Source organism: Mesocricetus auratus, unplaced genomic scaffold (genome assembly GCF_017639785.1).
Source record: "Mesocricetus auratus isolate SY011 unplaced genomic scaffold, BCM_Maur_2.0 Super-Scaffold_100003, whole genome shotgun sequence".
NCBI lineage: Eukaryota > Metazoa > Chordata > Mammalia > Rodentia > Cricetidae > Mesocricetus > Mesocricetus auratus.
The window spans coordinates 7,801,522-7,825,636 of NW_024429188.1; the positions used below are offsets into that span (position 1 = coordinate 7,801,522).

At 41.5% G+C, this 24,115-nt stretch overlaps 1 pseudogene; it reads right to left on the reverse strand.

The window, feature by feature from the left end:
* Positions 1–19,248: 19,248 nt before the first annotated feature.
* Positions 19,249–20,850, reverse strand: LOC121139812 (annotated as a pseudogene).
* Positions 20,851–24,115: the final 3,265 nt, after the last annotated feature.

Here is a 24,115-nt window from a genome sequence, read left to right on the forward strand (position 1 = left end):
GTTGTTTCCAGTTTCTGGCTATTATGAGTAAAGCTTCAATGAACATAGTTGAGCAAGTGGTAAGACAGAGCATCTTTTTGGTATCTGCCCAAAAGTGGTATAGCTGGGTCCTCATGTAGATTGATTCCCTATTTTCTGAAGAATTGCCACACTGATTTCCATACTGACTGTACAAATTTGCACTCCAATCAGCAATGTATGAGTGTTCCCCTTGCTTCATATCCTTCCCAGTATGAACTGTCACTTGTGTTATTGATCTTAGCCATTCTGACAGGTATAACATGGAGTTTCAAAGTAGTTCGATATGCATTTCACTGATGGCTGAGGATGTTGGACAGTCCTTTAAGTGTTTCCCAGTTATTTGAGTTTCCTCTATTGAGAATTCCCTGTTTAAATCTCTTCCCCATTTCTTTAGTGGATTATTTGAGTTGTTTTTACCTAGTTTCCTGAGTTATTTATATATTTTGAATATTAGTCCTCAATTGGATATAGAGTCTGTAATAAACAAAGCAAAACAATAAAACTTTTACCATTCCATAGGCTGCCACTTTGTCTGAATGATGGTGTCCTTTGCTTTACAGAAGCTTTCCAGTTTCATGAGCAGACCAGGCTGGTCTCGAACTCACAGAGATCCACCTGCCTCTACCTCCTGAGTGCTGGGATTAAAGGCGTGTACCACCACTGCCCAGCCTGATCTCTTCCTTTCATTCTAGAGCTCTCAGGTGTGTTGATAAATCATTCCTATGAGATCTCCCCAGTTATTTTTACATAGGGACTTGGTGCTATGAACTTGCCTCTTAGAGCTGTCTTCATTGTATCCCATAAGTTTGCATACATTGTGTGTTCATTTTCATTCTAGAAAATCTTTAATTTCTTTATTTCTTTCTTGACTCATTTTTTTGTTCAGTAGTGGGTTATTCAGTTTCCATGAGTTCGTAAGCTTTCTGTTGTTGTTGATATCCAGCTTTAATAAATGGTGGTCTGATAGGATGCAGGGAGTTACTTCAATTTTCCTGTATCTGTTGAGACTTGGTTTGTGTCTGAGTATTTGGTTGATTTTGGAGATAGTCCATGAGGTGCAGAGAAGAAGGTGTATTATTTTGTGTTTGAATGAAATATTTTATAAATATTTGTTAGGTCCATTTGGTTTATAACTTCAGTTAGGTCCAGCATTTCTCTTTAGTTTTTGTCTGGGTGACCTGTCCATTAGTGAGAGTGGAATATTGTTTTCCACTATCAGTGTGTGAGGTTCAATGTGTGATTTAAGCTGTAGTAGTGTTTCTTTTTTTATTTTTTTATTTTTTTGGTTTTTCGAGACAAGATTTCTCTGTGGCTTTGGAGGCTGTCCTGGAACTCACTCTCTAGACCAGGCTGGCCTCAAACTCACAGAGATCCGCTTGCCTCTGCCTCCCGAGTGGTGGGATTAAATGCAGTGTTTCTTTTACAAAAGTGAGTGCTCGTGTGTTTGGGTCATAGATGTTAGGAATTGAAAGGTCATCTTATTGGATTTTTCTTTAACGAATATGTGTCCTTCCCTGTCTCTTTTGATTAATTTTGGTTTGAAGTCTATTTTGCCAGATATGAAAATGGCTATACCAGCTTGTTTCTTAGATCCATTTGCTCTGAATATCCTTTCCTAACTCTTTACCCTGAGATAACATCTATGCTTGGTGCTGAGGTGTGTTTCCTGGATATAGCACAACCATGATCCTGTTTTCAAATCCATTCTGTTAGTCTGTGTCTTTTTTTTTAATTTTTTTTTTTTTTTGGTTTTTTGGAGACAGGGTTTCTCTGTGGCTTTGGAGGCTGTCCTGGAACTTGCTTGGTAGTCCGGGCTGGTCTCGAACTTACAGAGATCCACCTGCCTCTGCCTCCCGAGTGCTGGGATTAAAGGCGTGTGCCACCAACGCCCGGCTTTAGTCTGTGTCTTCTTATTAGGAAATTGAAACTTCCCTTCTTTTGATTTTGCTGGTGTGAGATTATTTATTTCCTGTTTTTACAGGTATAGTTAACCTTAAGTTGGAGTTTTTCTTCTAGTACCTTCTATAAGACTTGATTTATACATAGATATTGCTGCCAGGCAGTAGTGGTACATACATGCCTTTGATCCCAGCACTCAAGAGGCAGAGACAGGCAGAAGAGTTCAGGACCAGCCTAGTCTACAGAGTGAGTTCCAGGATAGCCTCCAAAGCTACAGAGAAAATCCAGTTTGAAAAAACAAAAAAAGCTTAAATTTGATTTTATTATGGAATATCTTATTTTCACATGATGATTGAAAGTTTTCTGGGGTACAGCAGTCTGGGCTGGCATCTGTGGTCTCTTAGAGTCTGCAGCACATCTGTCCAGGCCATTCTGACTTTTAGAGCTTCCATTGAGAAGCCAGGTGTAATTCTAATAGGTCTGCCAAATATGTTACTTGGTCATTTTCCCCTTGCAGATTTTAATATTCTTTCTTTGTTCTGTATGTTTAGTGTTTTGATTATTGTGTACCAAGGGGACTTTCTTTTTCTGACACAATCCATTTGGTGTTCTGTGTGCTTCTTGTACCTTGAGAGGCATCTCCTTTAGGTTAGGAAATTTTTCTTCTGTAGTCTTGTTGAAAACATTTTCTGGGCCTTTGAGCTGGGTTTCTTCTCCTTCCTCTCTACCTATTATTCTTAGCATTGTTATTTTCATAGTATCCCAGATTTCCTGGATGTTCTGTGTCACTTTTTTATATTTAACATTTTGACTGACACTGGCATTGGTGGTGCATACCTTTAATCCCAGCACTCGGGAGGCAGAGGCACTCGGATCTCTATGAGTTCAAGATCAGCCTGGTCTACATGCACTAGTTCCAGGGCAGCCTCCAAAGCCACAGAGAAACCCTGCATCGAAAAACCAAAAAAAAAATTTTTGACTGACATATCCATTTCTCCTGTTGTATCTTCAACACCTGAGATTCTCTTTTCCATTTCTTGTATTCTGTTGGTGAAGCATGCCTCTGTAGTTCCTGTTCAAGTTCCTAAAATTTTCATTCCCAGATTTCCCTGGGTTTAGGTTTTCTTTATTGATTCTATTTCCACTTTCAAGTCTTGGATTGTGTCTTAGTCATTTTTCTATTGCTGTGAAAGAGACATCATGACCAAGCAACTTTTAAAAATGAAAACATTTAATTGGGGGGATTGCGTTGAGTTTTAGGGGTCTAGTCTATTATCACCATGGCAGAGACTGTGGTGGCCTGTAGGTATGAGACTGAAAAAGTATCTGAGAGCTACATCCTAATCCATAGGCAGAGAAAGAGAAAGACCAGACCTGTCACGGTCTTTTGAAACCAAAACGCCTACCCCCAGTAACACACTTCCTCCAATAAGGCCATGCATTCTCATCCTTTTCAAAAATACCACTCCGTGATGATTACACATTCAAATACATGAGCCTATGGGGACATTCTTCTTTTTGTTTTTGTTTGGGTTTTTTTTTGAGACAGTTTCTCTGTGTAACAGCTCTGGCTGTCCTGGAACTCTCTATAGACCAGACTGGCCTTGAACTACAGAGATCACCTGCTTCTGCCTGCTGAGTGCTGGGATCAAAGGTGTGTGGGGATGTTCTTATTCAAACCACCATGGAGTGTTTGATTCATTTCCTTTCACTGTGTGTTTTTTTTAGAGATTAAAGGATTTATTTACTGTTTAAGGACCTCATATATATATATATATATATATATATAGGTTTTACAAGACAGGGTTTCTCTGTATTGTTTTGGAAGCTGTCGGTCCAGCCCAGCCTCAAACTCACAGAGATCCGCCTGCCTCTGCCTCCCCAGTGCTGGGATTAAAGGTGTGCGCCACCACCGCCCGGCTGGACCTCTATTATATTAATAAAAATACTTTAAGGTGTTTGTCTTGTGTTTCAGCTATGTTGCAATACCCACGTGCTATTGTGGTTGTGTTGCTCGTCTCTAGTGGAGACAATGATTAAAGAATCCATAAATTTGAAAGGGGAGGTTTTGAATATGGGAGGGATAAGAAAGGAGGGAAGGAGGGGAGAAATGTTTTAGTTCTGTTTTAATTAAACGAAATAACAATACATATATTTCTACACATAGACAAAATTGTATGATGTTAAAAGTAAAACTCACAGCTGGGTGGTGATGGCACACATCTTTAATCCCAGCACTCGGGAGGCAGAGAGGCAGGTGAATCTCTGTGAATTTGAGGCCAGCCTTATCTTCAGAGCAAGTTCTACAACAGTTAGAACCACACAGAGAAACTGTGTCTTGAAAAATCACAAAAGTAAAACTCATAATATACATTACAATAATTGTCTTTGGGGGTAGCAGAATGGGAGTAGAGTGTGAGAATTCTGGAAATAAACACAAATTAAGAGAATTAACTAATGATGAAAATGTGCCTAATCTAAGGAGCATGAGTAACCTGCACAGAAGCTCCAAGCAGCAAATTAAAGTTCTGTTTCCCCCAAGATTGCATGTTCACTAACGAATATTTGGGAAGAGGAATGATGTCAGCAAGCCAGTTGTGACACTCTTCCTTGTCTCAGCCGGATTTAAGTTTACCTATGAAACTTGCTTCTTGGCATGTCTTTGTGGACATTTCTAAAGAGGTTTGCCTGTGTTTGCAGGTGTACTGGTACATGGACTATAGTCTTGGACTAAATGGAAAGAAGGAAGCTGAGCACTGAAATTCATCCTTCCTTTCTCTCTTCTTCCTTCTTTCTCCTTTGTGAACATAGAACATAAAAGCAATGCCTTTCGCTGCTACTACTGTGTCTTCCCTGCCACAATGGACTGAGTCCCCTTCAAACTGTGAGCCAAAGTAAACCTTCCCTCTCTTAAATCCCTTTTGTAAGGTATTTGTGCTTAGTAAACAGAAAAGCAATTGGTACAGTGGTGGAATAGATCTTTCCATTATCGCTTCCATGTAAGAACATTGATTTTGATAAGTATACATAGATGAGAATAATTCTGGGGAAGTCTATAAGCCTACAAAGATGTTCTGCTATAGAACTGAAGCAGAATATCTAAGCATATATGTATTAAGAGGCTAAGAAAAGTGATATCACCTTGCCAGGCAATGGTGGTGCACGCCTTTGATCCCAGCACTGAAGCAAGGTCAGAAAAATCTTAGGAATTCCTAGATGCATTGATTGGTGAAGTTGTTTCCCTCCCAAAGTCAAGCTTTAAAGCCCAAAGGATGTTATTGCTTCTTTGGATATGAAAATGGCACACAGGATTCGAAGGAACAACACACCTCAAGGAAACATGAACTCACCAAAGGACCATGTCATTATTACAGTAACACCAATGTAATCTGTAAAGAATTTAAAAATCAGTGTTTCATAAAACATCAAGTTCTAAGAGAAAGCAGATGATAACTCAATAATAGCAAAAAGAAAAATGCCTGATCAACATGAGAAGATCAATAAAGAGAACACTAGTTTTTTAAAGTATCAGACAAAAATTCTGGACATAAAGAAATATATAATGAATGAAAATAAAAGTGCATCATAGGGGCTAGGGAGATGGCTGTGCTAGTTGGCTTTTGTCAGCTTGTGACAGAAACCTAGTCTTATCTGGAAACGGAATCTTTTTATTAATTTATTTTTTACATTTCAATCCCAGTTCCCCCTCCCTCCTCTCCTCCCACTCCCCCTACTCCCACCACACCCCCCCATCTGCTCCTCAGAGAGGGTAAGGCCTCCCATGGGAAGCCTACTAAGTCTGTCCTATTATCTAGTTGAGGCAGGACCAAGGCACCTCCCCACCCCCCACACCCCTGTGTCTAGGCTGGGCAAGGTATCTCTCCATATAGAATGGGCTCCACTAAGTCAGTTTGTGCATTAGTCTTAGGTCTTGGACGCACTGCCAGTAGCCTCATATATTGTCCCAGCCGCCGCATTGTCACCTATATTAAGGGAGTCTGGTTCGGTCTTATGCAGATTCCACATTTGTCAGACCTGAATCAGTGATTTCTCACTAGCTCAGGCCAGCTGATTCTGTGGCTTTAGGCATCATGGTCTTGTCTCCTTTGAAATGGAGAATCTTAATTGAGAAAATACCTTCATAAGATTGGCCTATAGGCAAGTTTGTGGGGCATTGTCTTTATTAATGATTGATGTGAGAGCGTCCAGCTCACTGTGATCAATGCCTTTCCTGGGCTGGTAGTCCTTTGTTGTATAAGAAAGCAGGTTGAGCCAGGCGGTGGTGGTGTAAGCCTTTAATCTCAGCACTCAGGAGGCAGAGACAGGCAGATATCTATGAGTTCAAGGCCAGCCTGGTCTATAGAGAGAGTTCCAGGACAGCCAGGGTGGTTACACAGAGAAACCCTGTCTCAAAACAAAGCAAAACCAAAAAAGAAAGCAGGTTGAGCAACCCAGTAAGCAGCACTCATCTATGGCTTCTGCTTCAGTTTCTGCCTCCAGGTACCCGCCCTGACTAACTTCCTTTGATGATGGACTGTGTCATGGAAGTGTAAGCCAAATAAACCCTTTCCTCTCCAAATTGCTTTTGGTCATTATTTTTTAACCACAGTGGAAACTAAGACAAAAAATGGCACTAGGCTCCTGGGATATTGCTGTGGCAAACCTAACTGTGTTGTTTTGGAATTACTGTGGAAGTGTTCAGAACTTTGGACTGAAAGAGTCATTGTGCTTAGAGCTCAATGGGGGTATTCTGTGGATGTAAGATAATGCTAGGAGCAATGCAGACAATGGAGGAGACCTGATGTTTCAAAGGGAAGCAAAGACTCTCCTGGAGCTGTTTCAGAAGACAAGAAAGGAACAAGGAATCCACAAAGCCAGCAAAAAATAAATTTCAAAATGGCAGTAATTAGGTTTATCTATCAACGAATAGCTTGTATATAAATGAATTAAACTCTTCTGTCAGGAGACATCCAATGGTGAAATGGATTGATTTTTTTAAAAATATAATTGAATTCTGCCTACAAAAGATGTCAACTTTAAGGACAAACATAAAAGTAAAAATATATTCAGTACAAATGGAAATCAAAAGAGAGTAGAAGTAGCTACATTAATATCGGTAAGTAGACTTGAGGATAAAAACTGGGAAAAGAGACAAAGAAAGGCCTCAATACACTAAAAAGGTGATCACAACTAGAGGTAAATATGTACCTTATATTGGAGATCTGAGATATACAAAAGAACTATTAGCAAATTTGAAGAGAGACAGAAAAATACATTAAAATATCAGAGGATTAGCCGGGTGGTGCTGGCATACACCTTTAGTCCCAGCACTCGGGAGGCAGAGGCAGGTGGATCTCTGTGAATTTGAGAACAGCCTGGTCTACAAGAGCTAGTTCTAGGACAGACTCCAAAGCCACAGAGAAACCCTGTCTCGAAAAACCAAAAAATATATATATATCAGGGAATTGGAGAAGTGAGTTGGAAGCTCCATCTATGAGAGACTGGATGAAAAGACAGTTAAGACAGAATAACGGTAGACCTTTTTTCTGTAAAAGACAGTGTGGTGGGCAATATTCTGAAAACATCTCTTACGTTCTATAAGACTAGAACTTTTGCTGGACCTCACAGTCAAAGTTAATAATACATCTTGTGGTCATTTAAGACTCAAGACTGCTGTCCTGTAGTGTACTTAAACTGATTGTTTACTGTGCCTTTAAGAGAACAGTGTAGCAACCAATCTTACTTGCCTTGCATCTCCCATGTAATCAACCTTGACAACCTAAGCAAATGCTTCTCTGTAATCTTAAGAAATGTACCCCTCCACATGCCTGACCCAGAACAATGCATGTGTATCGTTTGCTGAAAGCAGTAGATGCAGAGGTTGAAAGCAACCTAAAATCTACCTTAAAGATTGGAAGGCTGAAAGCTTCCATTTATAGTTATTGGTTAATAACCAATAGAGTTCGCAGCACTGCTTTTTATCTATGTCAGTTGGGATCAGTTGGAGCCGGTGACTTAATCCATTGTCAAGCTGTGTTAAAGACTTCTGTGAAGTGCCCCATTCCTTCCCCATGTGATGCTTTCTGTGCTGTTCAGTAAAGACAGAGTGAAGTCCTTTGTTGGGGACACACAATCACACAGAGATGCAGACAGACACACAGAAGACACAGCCACACACAGGGACAGACCGATTCACAAGACAGCCTTCTATAGGCAAGCACAGATTCAGACTCACACAACACACAGATAAAGGGCTGAAAATGCAGGTAGTGTGAAGCACAGCATACAAATCTGGACACGCTCTTGGTTAAATGACTCCAAAGGGAAGTGCCTTTATTTCTTTCGTTAGTGAGATACCAGTGCATTATTGGTAACTCGGGAGTTAGTCACTAATGCATAGAATCCACGCAAGTTAAAGTAAGCTGAAATGAGCCTAGGAGGGATTTTCTCCACAAAGAAGCAACCAAGACAGTGTTCCTACTCACACCACACTGCTTACATCAGGCCAAGTTCACATGTGATTGTCAGGGAAGTACCCTCAGCAGATGCCATGTTCTAGAAAATCTGGAGAGAGATGGTCCAGGCTGTGAAAACTCAAGCAAGAAGATGGATTTAGGAGACTCCAGAGCACCATGGGCTGCATAAGCTACACAAGATTACATGAAGTGTAATGTATTACATGAACTACATGTATCTTTATGGGTACAACCACAGTAAAACAAGCAGGAAGGCCTTTTATATCCTCCTGAGACTCAGTTACAGAAAGTCTTGTGAGTGAAGACTAGCATCTCACACAGAGGGACAAAGCAGTCATTTGTAGGCAGGGAGTCTCCAGCCACGAAATTCTGACTGAAGAGAATTTTTGTCACAGAAATTCTTCTCGGGGGAAGCACACATTGGCATACCTTGCTTAGATTACTGAAACTGGCAGCCCTGCCCCCACCTGTGGAAACTGATACAAAGGAAAATCCAAGGGTAGGAGAAAGGCATGTCTTCCCAACTAGAAAGAAATACTGACTAGGATCATAATAAATTTTACTTCATCTTATCATTCATTTTGATCTTTATTTTTATTGCTTATATTTTTGTACATTGATTGTTGTGTTTTAACTTGTATCTTTTTGTTTTGGTTTTTCAAGACAGGGTTTCTCTGTGTAGCTTTGGAGGCTGTCTTGGAACTCAGTCTGTAGACCAGGCTGTCCTGGAACTCACAGAGATCCACCTGCCTCTGCCTCCCAAGTGCTGGGATTAAAGGTGTGCGCCATCTCTTGTATCTTACCAGAAAAGGCTTTTATGACTGTCCTTTTGTTTCTCTACACCTACTCCATAATATTTTCTTTACTATTTCTGTTATCTCTAAACCAAATGCTTTTCTTCTCATTCCTATTCCTTCTTTTCTGCATTGATCCCCATTTCACTACTTAAATACCAATACTCTCAGCTCTAAAAAAAACTGCATACTCCCCCACACTGGTACTCTGACTCTTGTCATGAACACAAAGTGCACAGGTATGTCCTATGGCCCACCACTGGAACCACTGTCAACGATTTGTCCCTTCCTTCATTTGGTTCACCTCTGGATAGCAATAAGAGACATAAAATGAAATGAAGATAATTCACCAAGAGGATCCAAAAACAAACAAATAAAAAGGGCAAGAACCGAAGGTTAAAAGTTCTGGAGGGACTTTCCCATCCCAACAGATGTGCAAAACACAACAAAGAAACAAAACTGCAAGACAATGACCCACTACAACATCTTGACATGCTCACAACACCTAAAATGCTAGAAACTAAAAATAACTGGAGTGCCAGAAAAATACTTGAGTCCTACTTTAAAAAACAATCAGTGATTTCTGAAAGAGATGACTCAGAAGTTAAGAGCACTTGCCGGGCTGTGGTGGCGCATGCCTTTAATCCCAGCACGTGGGAGGCAGAGGCAGGTGGATCTCTGTGAGTTCGAGACCAAGCCTGGTTTACCGAGCAAGTTCCAGGACAGCCTCCAAAACAATACAGAGAAACCCTATCTCGAAAACAAACAAACGAACAAAAAAAGAAGTTAAAAGCACTTGCAGCTCTTCCAGAGAACCCAGGTTTGATTCCCAGTAACCATGTCAGGTAGCTCCCAATTGCCTGTAACTCCAGATCCGGGGGATCTGATGTCCTCTTGTGGCCTCTGCAGGCACCCACACTCATGCACATAATCACACACAAATATATATTTAAAATAAAATAAATCTTTAAAAAATAAATAACCATATAGAAGATTCAAACAAGCAGATGAATGAAGTAAGGAAATCAGCTCAAGAGGAGAGAATATAGGGAGAAAGAACTAACATGAAAGCCTTTAGAAAAAGTAATGCCAGCTCTTGGAAGGCTAATTCATAGCACCTTCCAGTACTATGAGTGCTAGCCAGCAGGTGTAGATGAAGTTTCTGTGTGTCGCAACAGCCACTCCCAAATAACCACACAGAGACTTATTAATTCTAAATGCTCATTCAATAGCTCAGGCTTGTTAATAGCTAACTCTTACATTTTTAAATTAACTCATTTCTTTTCTATGCTCTGCCACATGGCTTGGTACTTTTTCTCAGTACGGCAAATCCATCTCTTCTCTGAGTCTCCTTGTGATTCTGAGACTCCTCCCTTCTTTTTTGCTCTCTTTTGTCTGCAAGTCTTGCCTAACCTCAATCTGTCCAGCTATTGGTCAGCCAGCTTCTGTATTAACACAATCACAGTGACATGTAGTCACACAGTGTAAAGGAATATTCCACAAGCAGGGAAGAAGCTTCCTGGTTTGTTTCAGATTGATTGCTCAATATCCTTCAACCAAAGTGTTCAGAATAAGATCTTACTATCTAGTTATGGTGGATAACCAAGAGTACTGGCAATATCCTGTGCTGATTTAGGTGCACAACTCGTAAGGCACCGAAAGTTTGTTTAATTTGTTCTTCTCTCAAGCAATAACCTCTTGACTGCAGCTTCCCCTATCTCTATTCCTCCAAGTTCCCCCATTCTCCCTCTCCCTGAAATCCACTCTTCCTCCATTTCCCTTCAGAAAAGGTCAGGTTTCCCAAGGATATCACCTAAACATGACATATCAAGTTGCAGTAAGCCTAGACACGTCCCCTCATATTAAGGCTGGACAAGGCAACTTAGTAGGAGAAAAACAGTCCTGAGATTTTTTTCTTTTTTTTTCAGACAGGGTTTCTCTGTGTAGTCCTAGCTGTCCTGGAACTTACTCTGTAAACCAGTCTGGCTTCACACTCATAGAGATCCACTGCCTCTGCCTCCCGAGTGCTGGGATTAGAGGTGTTTGCCACCACCAATCAACACTATTTTTTTTAATAACCCACATTTTCTGGCAGTAGCACTGTTTCCCCTGTTTAAGGTTCCTCTGTTTAAAACTCCATAAATATTTTTGTTAAATTATATTTTAAATTAGCTTACAAAGTAGTGGGTTCCATAAAATTTTTTTAAAGCCTTAATTTTAGTTGGCTTGTTCCTCTCCCCCATTGCCTACCTCCAGCCCCTTTACAACTCCCTGGGCTGGTTAGGGTTTTTTGTCAACTTGACACATTTGGGAATAAGGAACCTTTATAGAGAATATAGTTCTATCAGACCAGCCTTATAAGGAAGCCTATAATAGGGTATTTTCTTGATTGGTGGCTGATTTAGGAGGGTTGGCTTTTGGTTATGGTCTTAACCACAGCAATAGAAACCAAACTAAGGTACTCCCTGAATTTCCACTTTACTTTAATATCACAAGTGTTTTACTATCTCTATCCTTTATGAAATATTCTTCCTCTCCTCCATCTCATGGGCCCTTTCTTTCAGATCTCTATGGGCACTCCAAGTCAAATAAAAAACTCCAAAATTTTGAAACTGGAATACAGATATTGCATTTGTCTTTATGGGTCTGGGTTATCTCACTTAGTATATTTTCTAGTTCCACCCATTTTTCTGAAATTTTCATTTTAAAGAAGTGATGAACATAGATATGTATCTCTTTGATACATATCCCCTTAGGTATATTCTCAGGGGTGGTTAATGGGGTCATTTTTGTTTGTTTGTTTTGTTGTTGATTGTTTTTTGAGACAGGATTTCTCTGTGAAACCATTCTAGCTGTCCTGGAACTCGCTCTTGTAGACCAGGCTGGTCTCAAACTCACATAGATCCACTAGCCTCTGCCTCCCAATTGCTGGGATTAAAGGCGTGCGTCACCACCTCCAAGTTTTTACATTTTCCTGATAACTCCATGTAAGGTAAAACTAGAATGTTTAAAAGACATACACGAATCTAGTACACCAGTTACTGGGGATTTTCTTTTTCTTTCTTTCTTTCTCTCTCTCTCTCTCTCTCTCTCTCTCTCTCTCTCTCTCTCTCTTTTTGGTTTTACTATTTTCACAACCACAGGTGAGCTTGCTAAGCAAATATAACCAGCACAGAAGCAAACGTTAGGCAGAATACTGGTAAGGAAAAAACAAAGCAAAGAGCTACCAGATATACAGACAGTCTGGGTTCCACACTCACTACTGGGCTGTCAAGCGCCAGTACTTTGAGAATTTTATATAATATATTTTGAGCATATTCACTCCTGCCCCAATTTTTCCCAGATCCATCCCTCACTTCCTAACTCACCCAACTGTGTCTTTATTTTAAAAAATCTATCAAGTTCAATTTGTGATGCCCATATACTCTTTTTTTAAATGTTTTCTTAGATTTATTATGTTTTGCGTATGAGTTTTTTGCCTGCACATATGTTCATGCATCATGACTGTGTCTGGTGCCCACTGAGGACAGAAGAGGGCATTAGACAGTTCTGAGCTAGAATGTATGCGTTGAGAATTGAACTCAGGTCCTCTGCAAGAGCAGCAAGTGCTCATAACCTCTGAGCCATCTCTTCAGGCCCCACCTCCCCATATACCCTTCATTGTGTGTCCTTCAATGGAGGGTGGTCAATCTACCAGGGGCTGCATCCTTAAAGAAAACTGAAAACTCTTTCTCCCAGAAGCTATCAATTACCAATAGCTCTTTATCTAGGTATGGGAGTTCCCACCTCTATTTTTCATGCTGGAATTTTTCATGCTTGCTTTGAACAGTTCTTGTGCATGCTGTCTCAGCTGCTGTGAGTTCATATGTGCAACTCTCCAGTTATATCCGCAAAACACTGTTTTCTTGTAGTCATCTAATGCCTCTGGCTCTTAGAATCGTTCCATCTCTTCACAATGATCATTGAACCTTTGGAGTAAGGTATGTGGTGTAGATGTCTCATTTAATGGCTAAGCATTCCCCAGTCTCTTTTTCTCTGCAACTTGATCAGTTGTGGGTATCTATGTTAATCACTGAGTACAAGAAGAAATCTCTTGGATGAGGGTTGACTTATGCACTAATCTATGGGTTTAATGATGTGCCATTAGGAATCAGTTTACTAGCATGCCCATTTAGCAGAGCAATAGTAGGTTCTCTTCTATGACTCCAGTAACAGTGGCAGGTATAAATCTCAAGGCCTTAAGTACATTCAGAAGTAGTTGGTTACTCCTATCCTATAATATCTGGACCATTATGGCACCAGTGAGCATATCTTTCCAGAATGGTCATTGCTGTAGCTCAAAAATTTCACATTTGGGGAAAATTGTTGATTCCTTTCTCTTCTGGTAGAGTGTCTAGCACCTTCTAGCACTGTGAAAACTAGTCAATAAGAATGAGAGTTTTAGTTAAGTACCAGCTTGATTTCTTCATGTTCTATGGTTCAAGTATGTGTTATCTTTATCAATAGGGCCTTATTGTCAAATTCAGGAATGTAACCAACTCAGTTGGCAGTAGCCTGTAACATTTGAATGACTATTTGACCTTATTGGCTAACAACTCAAAAAGGGATTGCTCATTCCTGGCACTAAGATTTTGAGTTGTTATCTTTTCTATAATTTTTGATAGAGTAATTGTCATCCTGTTACAGGGTCCCATCATCTAGCTGAGGCAGGACCAAGGCACCTCCCCACCCCCCACGCCCCTGTGTCTAGGCTGGGCAAGGTGTCTCTCCATACAGAATGGGCTCCACTAAGTCAGTTTGTGCATTAGTGTTAGATCTTGAACCCACTGACAGTGGTCTCATATATTGTCCCAGCGGCACCATTGCCACCTATATTAAGGGAGTCTAATTTGGTTTTCTGCAGATTCCCCATTTGTCAGACCTGAGTTAATGATCACTCACTAGCTCGGGTCAGATGGTTCTGTGGATTTCCCATCATGTCTTTGTTCATATTATCACTCCTTCCTCACTTCAATTGTACTCCAGGAACTTGGCCCATAGGATTGGGTATTCCTGTTGTTTCACTTGTTGGTGATTTCTAGATTTATTCCAGTGTTGTCAGACAGAATATGAGGAATTAATTCTATTTTCCTGTATATATTGAAAATTGCTTTGCTTCCTAATATGTGATCTAATTTAGCAGATAAATCCTGTTGGTGCCCAGGAGAATGTGTGTTCTGTAGTGTTTGGATGGAATGTTGTGTGGATGTCTGTTAGGTGCATTTGACTTATGATATCATTTAACTCTAGTGTTTCTTGTTTTGATTTCTGAATGGTTAGGGTGACATATTGAAGTCACCCCTTCAACATCTGTTATGAGATTGATCACTGATTTAGTAGTCTTTGTTTTATGAAATTAGGTGTTCAGTGCATTTCTTTTTAGAGTTGTAATAATCCACTGAGTCCAATTAGTGCTTCTTATATATGCATGAGTATAGAGCACCATTCACTAGAGCATGGGTACACACCACAATCCACACTGTGCAAGAAAACTGACTCTTTTTGCCACAGCCACCTATCAACTGCCAAAGGCGACCCATCAGCTGCCAAAGGCGTCTCACAGGTTTTCTTAAAGTTATCACTGACTTTATCTGAGCCATCTAGTTACTCTCTTTTTCTTCCTTCCTTTCTTTCTTTCTCTCTCTCTCTCCCTCTTTTTTTTTTTTTTTTTTTTTTTGGTTCTTTCAAGACTGCCTGCCTCTGCCTCCCAAGTGTTCGGCTTCAAGGCATTCACTATCACTGCATGGATCAATCCAGTTTCTTTACCATATCTTCAGGCCCTGATATTCTGGCCTCTATGTGTTCCATTCCATTATTAAGGCTTTCCATGGTAACATGTATTCTCCCCGCCAGCCTGGTCTCTGAGCCACATCAGTCCCAAATGAACACACAGGATGCTGTATTATTTATGAAGCTGTTAGCCATTTTCTATGGTTTCTTAATGGCTAGCTGTGACTTAATTATTAACCCATAATTACTAATATATATACATACATATATACATATATATATATAATTGGTTTTTTCGAGACAGCGTTTCTCTGTATTGTTTTGGAGGCTGTCCTGGAACTCATTTTATAGACCAGGCTGGTCTCAAACTCACAGAAATCTGCCTGCCTCTGCCTCCCGAGTGCTGGGATTAAAGGTGTATGCCACCAACGCCCATGTAACTAATATATATTTTTATAAGGTCTTATCTTACCGACAACACAGCCTCATATATCCTTTCTTCCCGGGATCACATGGTGACTCCTACTCTTGACTACATTACCCAGAATCCTCCTCAGCTCCTAGTCCTACCTGTCTTGCTTCCCTATTGGCCAACAGTGCTTTATTTATTAACAAATCAGACAAACATATACACAGAAGGACTTCCCCAATCATCTCCTCTTTTCTGTCTAAATAAAAAGAAAGATTTTTAACTTCAACATTGTAAAATATATAACAAGGCAGTTATTAAGCAATAACTATAAATACAATATTTAGTTCATTAACATGTAACAAGATATAAAGAAAATATCATCTATCCTATATTTGTGAGTCTAAAGTCTTATATGTAGCTTATCTTTTATCGTAACTAAGGAAAACTATAATTACAGCTATCTGTCTTCAACTCCATCAAAGACCACAGAAAGATAATATATAAACACTAAAAGTTACAGAAATATATCGCTACCTGGACAGTCGCCCTTCCTCAGCAATTAAACAATTCACAGACAACACAAAACACAATAACATACAGTGTCCAAACTTTCTGTGTACTTTCCATCTTTACCTGACTTTTTTTTTTTGGTTTTTCAAGACAGGATTTCTCTGTGTTATTTTGGAGGCTGTCCTGGAACTCGTTCTGTAGACCAGGCTGGCCTTGAACTCACAGAGATCTGCCCACCTCTGCCTCCCAAGTGCTGGGATTAAGGCGTGCGCCACCACCGCCTGGCTTTTACATGACTTTTTGTTAGTCTATTTCTTTTACTTTTGTTTTTTTTGTTTTTTGAGAACATTTCTCTGTGTACTTTTGCCTTTCCTGGAATTCACTCTATAGACCAGCCTGGCCTTGAAGTCATAGAGATCTGCTTCCCTCCCAAATGCTGGGATTAAAGGATTGTGCCACCATACCCAGCTACTCTATTTCTTTTTAACTGCTTTATCCTTTTTCTTTTCTCTCCCAATCCTACACATCTTTTTAAACACATTGTAAACCCATTAGAGGGTTTTCTTCATCTGAATCTGTCTTTACTGTATATCTCTGCCCTGGCCAGCAGGGCAGAACAAAGGTCGAGCCCACGGGAAACTGGAATGATAGGGCAAGAGACACAAGGATGGATAGCAAGACAGACTTTCTGATCAAGCTGCAGAATTGTATTTTCTCACAATGATTCTTATAGTGGTTTAAGCAGGAAGCTTGGCAGAGCGGGGCTTAGGTGGGAGAGGTTGAAGCAGGAAGTTTGGTCTTTGCAGGATATGTTCCAAGGACGCAAGTCTGTTGCTTCTCCTAACTCCACTTCCCGACTGTTGGGGATATAGCCCGCACCACCACACTCAATATATTGTGCTAGGGTAGAAACACAAGGTTTCATGAATTCAAGCAAAAACTTTACCAACTGAGCCCCACCCTCAGCTCACACATTTCTTGTCTCGCAGATTTATGACTGCTTCTGTAGTATACTTTCTTTGTATGTCTGAATTGCTTTCTGTTTTCTTTTGTCATCTTTTGTTTTTGAGACATGGGAGTTTACTGTGGTCTAGGCTGGCTTTGCCTCACCCTCATGAGTCATGGGAATTCAAACATGTGCAACAGCACTTAGCTATAATTGATTCTTGTCCAGTCATTGGATTGGACATAGCCTGATGTAGTATGACTGTATTTTAGTGTGGTAATATCTGCAAAGACACTGTCCCAGTAATGTATCACAAGTCTCATGAAATTTGGGGAATGTTTCTAAAATGGTACGGAGCATTATATTTTTTCCCAATACAGGGTTTTACATTCTATCTCACAATGTCCTGAGCTAGTTAGACATTCTCATGGAACCCCAGGTTGGAACCTCAGGCTGACTTTAAACTCATATTGATTCTCCTGACACTGCTGAATGCTAGTATTGCAAACATGAGAAAATCATATTTTAAAACTCATATAGAAACCATGCCTAGAGTAGAATCCCAGGGTTTTTATTAACCACCTTTTAATTAATTAATTATATAGTTTTTTATTTTTTATTTAAATTAGAAACAAGCTTGCTTCACGTGTCAATCCCAGTTCCCCTTCCCTCCCCTCCTCCCCAGCTAATTATATAGTTTTTAGAACTCACAGAGATGCTTCTGTGTCTATCTCCCAAGTATGGGAATTAGTTAGGTATTTACCACCATGTCCACTCTCTTTTTAATTTTTTTATTTTCAACATGTACACAGCTTTAATATTCTGATCAAATGATATATTTTCCCCCAAAATGAGGAAAACAACAGTTCACTATTGACCAATAAAAAAACTGTAATGCTCTTTAACACAAAGGCATAAACAGTAGGAATAACAGAAACTCTAAAAGAGAAACAACAAATCTCAACACCAACTTCAGTCAAGATGACTTTCCCATGGATAAGCATGTGGAGAAGAACATAAATTCTAACCATATCACTCCATGGCCTCTTTTTCTTCTGCCCTTCGGTCATATACTATTCCACAAAGATTCAACGTGGTAACTTTCAATTTTGAGTTCCAAAATTTAAAGTATTAGGTTAAATTGCTCTTAGAAAAAACATGCCAAGATAAACATAAAAGCAATCTCAAAACTTAAAATAAAAAGCTCAAATGATGAAAATGTGGATCAAGCTTGGCACTGCACCAGGACAGATCACTATGTTCACAGTAATTGAATGCCAGGACACCAGAAGAAAACACTATTGGAACTATGGTTTACTAAAATTGTTCATCTTAATGAAAGGAAAGATTGTAGTAAAAGTTAAATTTTTTCAACATAAAGTCAGTTCCCTTTGGATTTACATTTGAGGTCAACCCTGGATAAAACTCACATACCACTTTCTGTCTCTGCATGCAAACACAGTCTTAGCCAGTGAGCACTAAGGGTGGCATCACACAGTGTTCAACAGAAGCCGATGGTATAATTTTCCTGCAGCAAATTCTCTTTTTCTAGAAGAGATCAGTAAAACTATTCCAGTATTTGCCAAGATACCATGGTGTGAAAAGTTGAGAATCCAAAATATTTTCTGTCACTTAAAAAAGAGCTCATGTGAGGCGGGCGGTGGTGGCGCACGCCTTTAATCCCAGCACTTGGGAGGCAGAGGCAGGCAGATCTCTGTGAGTTCGAGGCCAGCCTGGTCTACAGAGTGAGTTCCAGGACAGCCTCCAAAACAATACAGAGAAACCCTGTCTCGAAAAAAAAAAAGTTCATGTTCTGCCACAAGAAATCCGGTGCCCATTGTGGACCCAGGTTCTGGCTACAGTTCCAGTAACCCCTAACTGCCAGCCCATCAGTCAGCTAAATCCCACTCTTTATCCTTTTTGTGTTAACAAACTAGCAGTCCTTTTGCCAACTACTTGATGTAGATCCTGAATCCTTTTAAGGTCCTGGTACTTGAGGGGAGGAGGATTGTAGGAGAGGGAGGGGTTGGTTCCAGAGGGGGGTCCCAAGATGAAGGGACCAGAAAAGGTTGAATGATATTTATGTGGAGTGGCTCTGACCTGTTTGGGTGGGTCCACTTCACTTCCTGGAACTTATAAGAATCCTTTGAGTTTGTGCATTTTATACCTGTAAAGACTGTCACAATTAGCACATAGCAGTACTGACAATGGAAACTATTCTTAAGGACCCTTATCACTGACTTTTGCAGAATCATGTTTGTAGACTCTTCCTTTGCAAGCACGTCTTAGCTAAGAGAGTAGGTGTGCTTGCTGAGCAGACATTGATGACACATCTCAGGATTTTATGATAGAGAAGAGCTAGCTTTACAATGCAGCTTTACTAGATTACAGAACATTCTCTTTAGCCATGCTTTGCTTGGTTTATCTCTGAAACATTTGGATAACACTTTTCTGTGAATTAACTTGACTGTAGGGTATAAGTGTGTTTAGATATATTACTACAGTCATCTTTAGTAGAACTTGGAACTTTTCTTCCATTAACTGAATCCTTCCATGTGCTTTTAAAGGGTTACCAATATTCACCTTCTGTGCTCCTCTGAGGTTTTGGATGCTCTTAATTAGTCGGCTTTACGAAGTCCTATCTTTGGAATTCTTCCTCTGTTGACCCAGCAGCCTGTCTGGTGCCGAAGATGTGCGCAACTGGTACTGATCTGGGGTTCCTTTCCGTCGGTTGACCGTCTTCTGTTCTTTGTCCAACTCTTTCTGAAGCTGTAATGCAAACAATCGGTCCTGTTCTTCCTGCTTATGTCTCTCAAAAAGCCTGTGTTCCAAATCCATCAGTTTTTGTGTAAAACTCACTTCTTTTTCTTCTGGATCTGACAATTTGAGGAACACTTTGCTTCTTTTTGCAGAAGAGCATGGATCCATGACTGCTTCAAACACAGAATCCTGGTTTTCTCTTTCATAAATCTCTTTTCCAACTACTCTACTTTCTGGAGCTCTGTTACCGCCAGCTAGCTGGGTCACACCTGACACAGAGCCCTCTTCGTTTTCTATTTTACCAGAAGGCTTAACTGTAGCTTCATCATCACGGTTGGTTGGTAGTGTTTCAACTGTTCCTTGAAGGGACTGTTCTGCACGCATGGCACATGACCACAGCACAGGTGACTCTGCCAAAGACTCTGAAGCTTGTTCTTGAGTTTCTAGGCATATCTTTGGAGAAAGTGCTGACATATCTTTTTCAGTGTGGGTGTCTTGCCCCACGGGGCTCTCCTTAGACATGCAGCTTTTATCCTCTTCACCTGGCCATGCTGACCCAGACTTCAGTTTAGGTGACAAATATTTTTGAGTATGTCCAACGTCTTTTTGTGTGTTTGTATTTTCATTTTGTGACTTGTTTGTGACTGCATCTGATTTTCTGGAACTCGAAGGAGAAGCCAAGGGACTTTTCTCGTAGTTATCGTTACTACTGATGCTGAGCCTCAGTGACAGATCCTCATCGTCTTTCAGCTGTTCTTCCATCTCGCTTCTCCTCGTTTCCATCCATCGTTTTTCCTCCTCCTCCTCCTCCGCCAAGAGTTTCTGTATATATTCCTCACTGGCTTTGTTTTCTTCTTCCTTGCTGGCCTGTCGTTCAGCCTCCATCTTTCTTATCTCCTCTTCATATTCTCGTCTCAACTCCCCAGGTTGGCTTAGCACAGGACCTGGCTGGCAGTCACCAACGACTTCCCTTGCTTCCTGCCCAGAGACTCGAAGCTGGCACTCCTTCGCATAGTGTTTCTGAATAATCTCCCACAGGTCTGTATTGACAAGAGAATTTCTTCGGGTATGGTACCGAGTCCACGAGGAAATCCGGCGGCGACAGAAGGGACAGCACAGGTTGACCTTTTCAACATTCGATTGGAAGCACTGGTAACAGATCATGTGGTTGCAGGGAAGGGTCACCGGCTCCAGCAGGATTTCCATACAGACGAAGCACTGACATTCGGCCAAGGACGGGACGGCCTCTTTGGATGCAGCCATCTTCAGACGCCAACGAGGCCTTCCTTCTCAGTGTCAACACCTGAAAGAAACCAGAGTCGTCGTGAGGTCACCACAGTACAGAGTCGTCGTGGGTCTCACCATAGTACGGAGTTGTCCTGGGGCTTATCGTCCTGGGGCTCACCACAGTGCAGAGTCATCGTGGGGCTCACCACCAAGGTACGGAGTCGTCCTGGGGCTCACCACAGTGCGGAGTCATCGTGGGGCTGACCACAGGACAGAGTCGTCGTCGGAATTGTCGTGAGGTCACCACGGTACGGAGGATGTCAGAGAGCAGCGGTTGGGTGTTGATTCTGACACACAAGCAGCTTCCTGGGATCCAGACAGGCTAAAGGCGCCCGGGCCCCAGGCAGAGCGGACAACAGTCAGGCCCTGTGTCTGCCCACAGGCGACTGAATGGAGGCCTTTGTAAGCATTTTGGGATGGGTCAGGACAGGATGGAACAGGAGTGGATCAGGTATCCTGGAGCTCTGGAGTCACAGAATACAGAGTGTTACACAGCTCAGATGGAAAGGTACCCTGGAGCTCGGGAGCCAAGGACCACCACAGGTTGCAGTAAACTTAGCAGCTTACAGCCTTGCCTTAGAGAAAGGCTTCTCCGGTGTATCAGCTCCGCTCCGGCAGGACAGGGTCTTCCAGCTGGGGATGTTCGCCTAGTGTAGCAGTTTTGCTCTGCAGGAGGTTTCTCGGGCGAAGTTGCTACAGTTCAACTCCTACAGTTCAGCTCTGCTCCTGGAGAGCAGAGAGCGGACAGCTGGGAGCAGAGTGCCAAGGGAAGGTTTCCCGGGGGTCGCCTCTGCTCGCTGCAAAAGATCCTCACCCAAAGCTCATCCGAAGGGGTTTATTGGAAGGCAGCTGGACATACACAGGGTTTATATAGGGATTCTTGAGAGCGGGAAGTTTTTCCAGGGTAGGGATTGGTCCGATTTCAGGGCTGAGCTCAGATTGGCTAGAGCTCTGCTCCGGGATTGGTTACTTTTCTGCACAGGATTAAGGTCAGATTTGGCTCTGGTTTCAGAGCCAAAGTGTGTTTCTTTCTCTGGTCCTTTTTAGCATTTTGGCTCTAATTTTAGGGCCAGGGTGTATTTCTTTCACTGACTCTGATTCCAGGGACAAAGTGTGTTCCTTTGGCACTGGTTTCAGGGTCAGGGTACATTTCTTTGGTTCTGGTTATAGGGCCAAAGTGTGTTTCTTTGGCTCTGCTCAGGGTGTGTTTCTTTGACCAGTCCCTTTTCCCTACAAACGTTCCTTAGGGAGCACGGCCCTAGCCCGAACCTGTTTCTGGACAGAAGGGTACTTCCAGCTCCCCAAAGACAGTGGGCTCTGGCTCCTGGTGAGGCCGGGGACCTGCTGGGACTCGAAGTCTGGAGATCACCGCTCTGAGATCACCTGTACCTCCCGGAAGCCGGCTTGGGGCTCTCTGGCCACTGAGCATGTGGGGGGGGGGGGGTTGGGGGAGGCTCCCGTCCCTGCCAAGTCCCAGGCTTTTAATTTTCACAAACTTCACTGGGACTGGTGGTAGAATGTTTACTTAGTACACACAAGGCCTGGGTTCCACCCTAGCTCCGGGAAATTCTAAAACATCATTAATTTACAATTTTACTGTCCCAGCACTTGGGAGGCAGAGGCAGGCGGATCTCTGTGAGTTCGAGGCCAGCCTGGTATACAGAGCTAGTTCCAGGACAGCCTCCAAAGCCACAGAGAAACCCTGCCTCGAAAAACCAAAAAAAAATTTTTACTGTCCCAATATACACTTAGAAAAGTAAACACGGGAGCATGGCTATAAGATTTTTGATACCAATATGTACTTGGAAAAGTAAACATGGGATCATGACTATAAGATTGCTGAAAATGGCTGGGCGGTGGTGGCGCACGCCTTTAATCCCAACACTCGGGAGGCAGAGGAAGGCGGATCGCTGTGAGTTTGAGGCCGGGCTGGACTGATAGCCTCCAAAACAATACAGAGAAACCCTGTCTCGTAAAAACCAAAAAAAAAAAAAAAAGATTGCTGAAAATGAAGCCGGGTGGTGGTGGCGTACGCCTTTAATCCCAACACTCAGGAGACAGAGGCAGGTGGATGGCTGTGAGTTCGAGGCCAGCCTGGTCTACAGAGTGAGTTCCAGGACAGCCTCCAAAATGATACAGAGAAACCCTGTCTCAAGAAACAAACAAACAAACAAAAAACGATTTCTGAAAACGAGTCTTAGAAAACTCATTCTGCTGGTTGGCAGATGTTCAGTAGATAAAGGCCCTCGATACCCAATCTGATGACCGGAGTTACTATGACAAGTTGTTCTGTGACTTTCACATGTGCCCTGGTGCATGCTCAAACATGTGCCCTCTGCTAAAGAAGTGAAAATAAAACTAGTTCTGTCATAAATTTAAACTGCTACAGTTGGGGCTACAGAGATGGATCAGAGATTAAGAGTCCTGGCTGCTCTTCCAGAGGACCTGAGTTCAATTCCCAGCAACCACATGGTGACTCACAACCATCTGTAATGAGATCTGGTGCCCTCTTCCACTGTGCAGGCAGACATGCAGGCAGAACACTATATATAATAAGTAAATAACTTTTAAGTAACTATAACAATAATATATGGAACTATTAAACAAATAAAGGAGAAAATAAAAAAATTTTCTAGAAGTGAATGAAAGTGAAAATAAACCCTACCGAAATCCATTGGACATAATGAAGGCAGACACAAGAGTGAATGCTATAGCTCTAAATGCATGTAAACATTTAGGTAGCTATTGTACTTCATTGTCTAACAACTCCAAAAGGGATAGCTCATTCCTGGGACTGAGGTTTGATTTGTTATCTTTTGGGGGGTCAGACACAGTGTTTCTCTGTGTCTTTGGAGGCTGTCCTAGAACTAGCTCTTGTAGACTAGCTGGTCTTGAACTCACAGAGATTCACCTGCCTCTGCCTCTTGAATGCTGGAATTAAAGGTGTGTACCACCACTGCTGGCCTTGATTTGCTATCTTTTAGATAACTTTTTATAGGGTAATTATCAACCTGTTAAAGGGTGCCTCCATTCAAACTCTTTTTTCATATGTGTGTATATAAATATTTTCAGAAACTCCTATAGTATTCGGTTTCCGTATGACTTTTTTCAAGATGTTTTTCATGTTAGTTATCCCTATTGTATGCCCTCCTCTGCCCTCCAATCTGCCTCCATATTTGACACTAATAATTTCATTATTCCCTTTCATTTGTTATCCTAATGTTTTATTGCTATGATGAGA